The sequence below is a fragment of the Eptatretus burgeri genome, chromosome 9, assembly GCF_056783735.1.
Source record: "Eptatretus burgeri isolate ZD-2024b chromosome 9, Ebu_testis_v1, whole genome shotgun sequence".
Classification (NCBI taxonomy): Eukaryota; Metazoa; Chordata; class Myxini; order Myxiniformes; family Myxinidae; genus Eptatretus; species Eptatretus burgeri.
Window position 1 is genome coordinate 11204043 of NC_140969.1, and position 7905 is coordinate 11211947.

Sequence of the window (7905 nt, forward strand, 5' to 3'; positions counted from 1 at the left end):
CCTCATCACTCCGACATCATAAATGTGAAGTTTCACTTCGATTGATCGATTGGTTCAAGAGAAATAATTTAAGATTTTCCCTCAATCCAAAATGGCTGCCAGACCATGTGACGTCAATTACTTGTGAAAACCCTCGTATCCCCAAGGTTTGCGGAACGTTTGTGTGAAGTTTTTCCTCGATTTGTGCAACTGTTCTTGAGAAGAATATTTTTATTGTTTTTCGGGTAAATCCAATATGGCTGCCAAACCACATGACCGATGATATCACATGTGTGATCCTTTTGTTACTCATGGATAGGCAGTCACACGTGTAAAGTTTCACCTCGATCTGTTCATCCATTTCAGAGAATATTTTTGAAGGTTTAAAAAAAACAAAAACAATAGGGCTCCTGAATCACGTGACCGATGACATCATCAATAAATTTTTCTGTGTCCCATTTTGTTCCGAGACGACCCTGAAAATTTTTTAAAACTCATCAGATGGAGCATTCTGCATTTGCAATTATGACGTCATAATTAAGGCACCTGTGACACAAAAAATCACCCTCATTCCTGAAGAGGAGAACTTGCTGTGTGCCGAGTTTGAATTTTTTTCCTCGGTGCAGTTTCAGAGATGCAAACAGAGGAGCAAAGTTTTTCTGTTTTTCAACATGGCTGCCACCCCACGTGACTTATGACGTCACAATTATCAAGAAAACATTCTACAAAAGGAGTCGCTGCTGTGTGAAAATGTTCTCTCGATCAGATAATCAGTTGTGGAGAAAAACACTAAAGTTCTGTGTGGAGAAAGAAACAAACAGAGAAATGGAGAATCACTCAGAGAGGGAAACCTGGTGAAACGTAACGTCACTGGGAAACACAAACACCTGCACCAGGTGAAGAGGTAACCTTTTGTATCCCACTGATAGTGTGGATATGAATGTGTATATGAACCAGAATCTCATCAAATGGTCCTTGTTCCACACCCAACCTGTCCACCAAGGTACGTCCGAACCCGTCCATCACCTTCTGAGATATCGTACTCACAAATACACAATGGAGTTCACATTCGCTAAAATCACAGCCGAACAAACAAGAGAGTAAATAAGATTCGTACTCACAGATTTAACCAGGACACCTGTCGAGATATTTAAATCCAGGTACTCCAGGTACAGAACACTTGTCGAGATTTTATATGAACGTTCTCCACTGAACACTCTTGTCGATCCTGAAGTTCTCTGGAATAAAAGCTTTTGGCTCGACGTTGGTCGTTTGCATATGAAATGTGACGTCACAGAGGAAGTCACACGTCACAGACACCATAACCCCCCCCCCCCCGCACACTTCGCTGTTGTTGTTTGTTGTTCACCTTCACGATTGTTTCCATCATTTATTACGTCAAAACGTGACGTCACTGTTGAAAACGTGAATCTCTTCAGATACTTCAGGCGGGAATTATTCTGTGAGTGTTTATTTGTTCCTCCGCTGGAAGCTGATGGAGGCCGAGTCAGGATGAACATTTTGGTATTTCGAACGTTAATTTCACTCATTCCTCATTCATTCCTTCACTCATTCCTTCACCCCATCATGCCGACACGCAGGTGAAATTACAAACTGGTGGTTTTAGAAACCTCAAGGTTTCCTCCTTTAAACATTTAGTTTTATCCTCGAAGTTTTCACACCTTGTTGGAGAGGTCGTCATGAGGTGATTGGTGGCTTCACGATATAATTTACGATCACGTCATCATGTTGTTGTTGTTGTAGTTGTCGTTGTCGTTGTCGTTGTCGTTGTCGTTGTCGTTGTCGTTGTATGACGTACATGGTCCAACTCTGGGATAATCGGCGGTCTCGGCGCCATGTACAAGAGGGTCACGTGGGTGAGGAATGATTAAGAATGATGATCGTTTCCCTTTATCATTTGTTCCCCCAAGTTCCAGGTGTGTAGACCGACCGAGTTTACACATGGTGTTGTCAGGGAGGTAGGCCGCAGGATTGATTTAACGTTTCCATGACAACGGTTTTGTCTAATGTTGGTAAATTTTCACAACTGAGAAACATTTCTTCAGATCTTGTTCCAAACACCCGGTGTGTACGAACAATGGACGATACTTTAGGGGAGAAATCGACCGGATTGAAAAATCACACAGCGGGACAAACCGGGCAGGGGCAACAACGAAGCTCCGTACCCAGCATGCATTGCGCGGTCCCACCACCACCACCACCACCCTCCCCGCCCCCTGCTGCTTGTTTCGCCACCACAGGTGAGAACATCACCTGGAACAGATCTTACACTTCACTTCATGTCTCCGTGTTTCATAATATATATACATTAATCACGTGATCCGTGTATTGTTCTATTTTAACGGATTGTCATCAACAGGTCGACCAAGACCCATTTTCACTGAGAAACGGAGTGTGAAGGGGAATCGGATGAAAATGATGATAAACATACCCCGCATGGGGATAACTATCAGGGTGAGTGTTTATCTGGGGAACAAGAGTTACATTGTTCATGTTCACCTGAACCTGAGGATCAAGGTGTTCAGGTGTTATCAACATGTTATCATGGTGTGTGTTAGTGTTTGTACCACGACCTTGTAACACGGATGGTAATTACTAATTACTAATTACTTATTCACTCTATTTTCTGTATAAAAATCTCACCTTTAAAAATGAACAATTTACCGGGAATAAAAAACCGGGAATTCTTCCTGAGAGATTCCTGTGGATCCGTGAATCGGTTCAGGTTGATATTCCAGTTCACCCTTCAGTTCGGTCTCATGTTCTGTGTGTACTTGATGGTGTGTGTACACTACATCATGGTGTGTGACGTCATGATGCGTGTACGTCATGGTGTGTGACGTCATGGTGCATTTACGTCATGTCCTGTGTGTACATCATGTTGTGTACGTCGTGGTGTGTGTACGTCGTGGTGCGTGTACGTCGTGGTGCGTGTACGTCGTGGTGCGTGTACGTCGTGCTGCGTGTACGTCGTGGTGCGTGTACGTCCTGGTGCGTGTACGTTGTGGTGCGTGTACGTCGTGGTGCGTGTAAGTCGTGGTGCCTGTACGTCGTGGTGTTTGTACGTCATGTACGTCATGGTGCGTGTACGTCATGGTGCGTGTACGTCGTGGTGCGTGTACGTCGTGGTGCGTGTAAGTCGTGGTGCCTGCACGTCGTGGTGTTTGTACGTCGTGTACGTCATGGTGTGTGTACGTCATGGTGTACAGGTAACCGTTCATGGGGTTTAAAAAAGGATGCAGCCAATCACATCACTCCATGTAAATCTCGTGAGATCTGCCGTGCCTGGGAGAACGTGTCCACGCACACGGGTTCCGTTCCCTTTGTTATTCACGTTTAAATGAGGGATATTTTTTGTTTTGATTGTAAAAACTAATGAGGGAACATTGCCCCCCCCCCCATACCCCACCCAAAATCTGCCGGTGTGGCATTCCATGACAAGTGTACACACCCTCCTGACATTAATACCTCATTTTCTCCCCATATGTTGGTCATTTATTCACTTGGTTGAAAAATCTCAAAATACCAACTTTTCGAACTGTGGGCCCATCGGCCCCATTTTAGGGCCCCCCAAATTTTGGCGCCCCCTGCTGCCCCACAATCTTCCAGAGGCCATATCACAGGTTGTCGTGGTCCGATTTGGCTGATCTTGGGATCAAAATGCTCGTAAAAGCGAGATCTTTCGAATCGTGTCAGGTAAAATCACTCCGAAACAGTAATTCAAAAAGTTCTAGTTTGGCGCACCCTTTGACCTTGGGCCCCTGCTCCTCAGCCAAACCGATGGTCCCGATTTTGTCGTGTGAGAATACCCCTTCATATACTCCAACACCTCAGCATAAATGAAAATGGGATCTCATTGGGTTAAAGTGTGATGATGGTTTTATTGTTTGGGGACTCGGGTGCTGGACACACAATACATCGCACAATATTTGAACACAAGATTTCCAACTCACTATATCAGTATATTGTACATAAATTTTCCACATGCAGGAACTGGAAGCGAAACGAGTCTGAGTAAGAGTTTTTCTTCGCATATTACAGTCAAGATTTTTTGCCAACCAATGTTTTATTTGACATCTGTTTCTTTTTTCCTGATTGTGTAGGTTCTACCTGTAGCAGTTTTTGGTTCTACGGAAAGAAATATCTCAGAAATGTCTAAAATGCAGTGATCTTCAATGTCAGGAAAAAAGAAACTATTTGCAGCCCCGTTTGGAAGAAGAAAATTCACTTTCACTTCATGAGTGTCCTGAAAGGCTTCCATGATGCAGGCAAGCCACCATTTTCCATCAGAGTGCACTGTGACATAACCTGAGAGTTTCCCGTTAAAAGTTAGTGTAGATTTTGAAATAGCCGACTCATTACGATGTTCCTTGCCAAGGCTAAATTCACGTTCTTGAAGAGCAGTTTCAGAAAGAGGGATGAAAGCATGAAGTTTTTGAATTCCAGCGATGGTTTTGGCCGTTTTTAACCTTTCCTCCGGATTTTGTTCTTCCTCGCCATATGCTTCTTGGATCCCGTAACCGAACTTCATTTCATTCAAACCATTTTCAGCAAAGGCGAAAAGATCTTTTGAAGAAATAATTTGACTGTCGTAAGGTCTACGTTGGCTCCCACGTGTTGCTTCTCGTTTGACTGTACCTCCCACACCATCTGAAGGGCCCTTGCCATGACTTGTGGCAAAAAAATGCCATTCTGTGTCAATACCATACTCTGATTTGTGACGACATAGGTTTATGAAGGCTTTGCAATTCTTATATTGGCCAGCGCAACCGTCTGAGAAAGAGTAAAGTTTCTTTACATTTCCAAAGCAAGATTTCAAGTTTTCAATGAGCATTCTTTGGAAGAGGTGCACTGAGAGAATGTCGTGAGTATTGCATTCTGATATAATCGTGAACGAATCGTGGTTTAATTTGCCATCCTCCCATTTGAAATAGTAAACCCAGGGGTGAATTGTCGCTTGAGAGCAGTTCCAATGGAATCCTTGGGCCGCATCCTGTACGACAAACGAATAGTTCTCTGAGAAGTCTGCAATAATGACAAATTCTCCTTCACTGATTTCATCTTTCTTATTTTTTCAGAAACTGACATTGGGCCTTGGCAATGAAGTCATGTCTCACGAATTTCACCGTGCGTTTACAGAATTTTTTTTTTTTGTATGCCTTGGTCGAGGCTCGTATGAGAGCGAACACACAACTCACAGCAAGGAGGCATGAGACAAGAGGGGCGGGAGTGGAAGGGACAAAACAGTGGGGAACAGACACATTCGGTGAACTGTGGAAGGGAGAGGGATGGGGATGGGACGGGGAACATGGCGAAGAGAAGATGGACATTTCAGGGACTTTCAGGAAGGAAAGCAGGAGAAATGAAGGAAGTGGGCTTGGGTGGATTATCGGGGGTAGCAAAGATCGAGGATTTGGATGGGGGAAGATAAGAGGTGGTGGTGAACAGCTGTTTTGAAAGCCTGGAGGGAAGAATGGGAAAGAATAGAGTGAGGAAGTTTATTCCAAAAGCGGGAAAAAAGAGGAATGAAAGAGTGAAGATGAGCAGTGATTCGTGATTTTGGTAGTTTTACCAGAAGGGGGTTGTTGGCGGACCTTGAGCGCCCTGTGGAAATGTGGTGGGGACAAATCGCAGAGAGAGCAGGGGGGGCAAGGCTGGAGAGGAGTCGGTAGAAGACAGAAAAACCACCGACCAACCTGCGGTGATTGAGTGAGAGGCCCAAAGACTCAGCTTCATTGCGGGAGATGCCGATGATCTTAAATGCCCTGGTTTCGACAGCGTGAAGCCGAGAAAGGTGGAGGCAGGAGCACCAGCCCAGAGGGGAGAGCAGTACTCCATCAGGCTACGGACAAAAGCTTTGTAAGTGGTCAGGAGCTCAAGAGGGCCGAGGAAGGACTTAGCACGACGGAGGATTCCCAGTCGGCGACTGGCTTTTGAGGCGAGGTTGGAAATGTGACTTTCCCAGGAAAGGTCATGGCAGATAGTGAGACCTAGAAGCTTGAAAGAAAAGACTTCTTCCAGAGGATTGTTGAGAAAGTGGATGGGGGGGTTTTGTAAACGGTCCTTTCGAAGAGACATGGTGAGAGTGTGAGATTTATCTGGATTGAAAGACATGTTCCACGTGTTGGACCAGTTTGTGATTTTATCCAGATCTGCAGTGAGTGAAAAAGCTGCTGCTTGCCGGTCTGAGGGATGACAGATGGTACGGCAGAGGGTGGAGTCGTCGGCAAAGAGAAATAGAGGATTTTCCAGAGAGTCCGAGAGATCATTGATGAAAACCAGAAAAAGAACAGGACCCAGAACGCGACCTTGAGGAACTCCAGCCTGCACAGGAAGAGGGGATGAAAGAACTCCATTTAGGGCCACACGTTGACTGCGACAGGAGAGGAAGTCTGCGAGCCATGAGTGGAGATGGCCTTGAATACCATGGGAAGAGAGTTTGGTGAGTTGGGCAGGGTGCCAGACTGTGTCAAAAGCACGTGATATGTCCAGGGATACGGCTCGGATTTCCTGTCTGGCATTGAGGACCTCCATCCATTGATGGGAGAGCAGAAGCAGCATATCCAGGGTAGAGTGACCTGGTCTGAAACCAAAATGATGATTGGAAATCAAGCCATTGGAGAAGAGGAAGGATTTCATATCTGAGGCGATGATGGATTCCATCACCTTGCTGATGATTGGGAGAAGGCTGATTGGTCTGTAGTTATAGGGATCTGTTTTTGCACCTTTTTTATGCAGGGCAGTGATGTTAGCAGATTTCCAAGCAGATGGCAGATGACCTTGGGCAAATGAGAGTGTGAATAGAACAGAGAGAGGGTGAGCAAGAGCAGAAGAGCAGGCTTTGAGGACACGTGGGCTGATGCCGTCTGGACCGGTTGCAGAATCTGACTCGAGGTTTGAAAGCAAGCTCTCCACCTTGTCAGGAGAAAAGGATACAGAGTCCAGGGACAGTTGGGTGCGACTGGGTAAAGTGGGTAGAGATAGTGATGGGTTTAGGACACAAGATTTAGCTGCAAACACCGAGTTTAGACATTCAGCTTTATCACGTGTGGAATCAGCAGTGCGGCCATTTGAGGTAAGGGAGGGGATGGAGGGGGAACATACACCAGAAACAGATTTGATTAAACGCCACCAAGATTTTGAGGAGGGAGAGAGGTTTGAGAGTTCAGACTTGAGATGAGAAAGATGTTGTTTTCTGGCTCTCCTGAGGGTAGATACACACTTGTCAGCAATGCCAACCCTCCCGATTTCATCGGGAGGCTTCCGAAAATTCACCCAAACTCCCGCCCTTACGATCACTATCCTTATCCTCCCGAAATTTTGATATTTTTGCACTGTTCACTCATCAGAATGTACTAGTATGAGAATTGAATGAAAAGCATCGTCTGCTACGTATAGCATGTGGTAACTCCATAACGTTCGCTGCTACCAAATTGTACGTAAAAAATTGCAAATTCAAATGAGGAGCAGCGAAACATTGGGTCTGGATCTCGCTTATGCGATCATGCACTGAGATTTAGTGCATGCGGTATGTGTGCAATACAGTGCATGCGGTATGTATGCACAGTGTATATGCATGCGATACGCTCACTGCATGCAGCTGGGCCCCGTACCAGCCCGGCGGTCGCGACCACCGTGCGGTGTTTAACAGCCGCTAGAGTTCTACGAGTCGCGCTGCAGCTGTGGAACATCGACTTCGAAGTTACCGATGCTTCAAGCCCTCGATGTTGATTACGAAATGGCAGAAAAGAAGCTTACGAAGACCAAGAAATGGTCTCAGAAGTACAAGACCGAATACAGTCTCCAATACCCGTGTATTCGAAAGTCTGAAAGAGGAATTCATCATGCGTATTGTACAGTATGCAGCGTTGATATTTCAGTTGAGCACGGAGGTCGCGATGATAT

The 7905-nt window shown here is 45.5% G+C and overlaps 1 long non-coding RNA gene across 1 annotated transcript; it reads left to right on the top strand.

Annotated features, from left to right (window-relative positions):
• The first annotated feature begins 1813 nt into the window (after positions 1-1813).
• On the top strand, positions 1814-2716 carry LOC147019529 (uncharacterized). The gene is made up of 2 exons (XR_015062021.1): positions 1814-2240; positions 2360-2716. It is a non-coding gene; the product is annotated as an uncharacterized LOC147019529 (long non-coding RNA).
• Positions 2717-7905: the final 5189 nt, after the last annotated feature.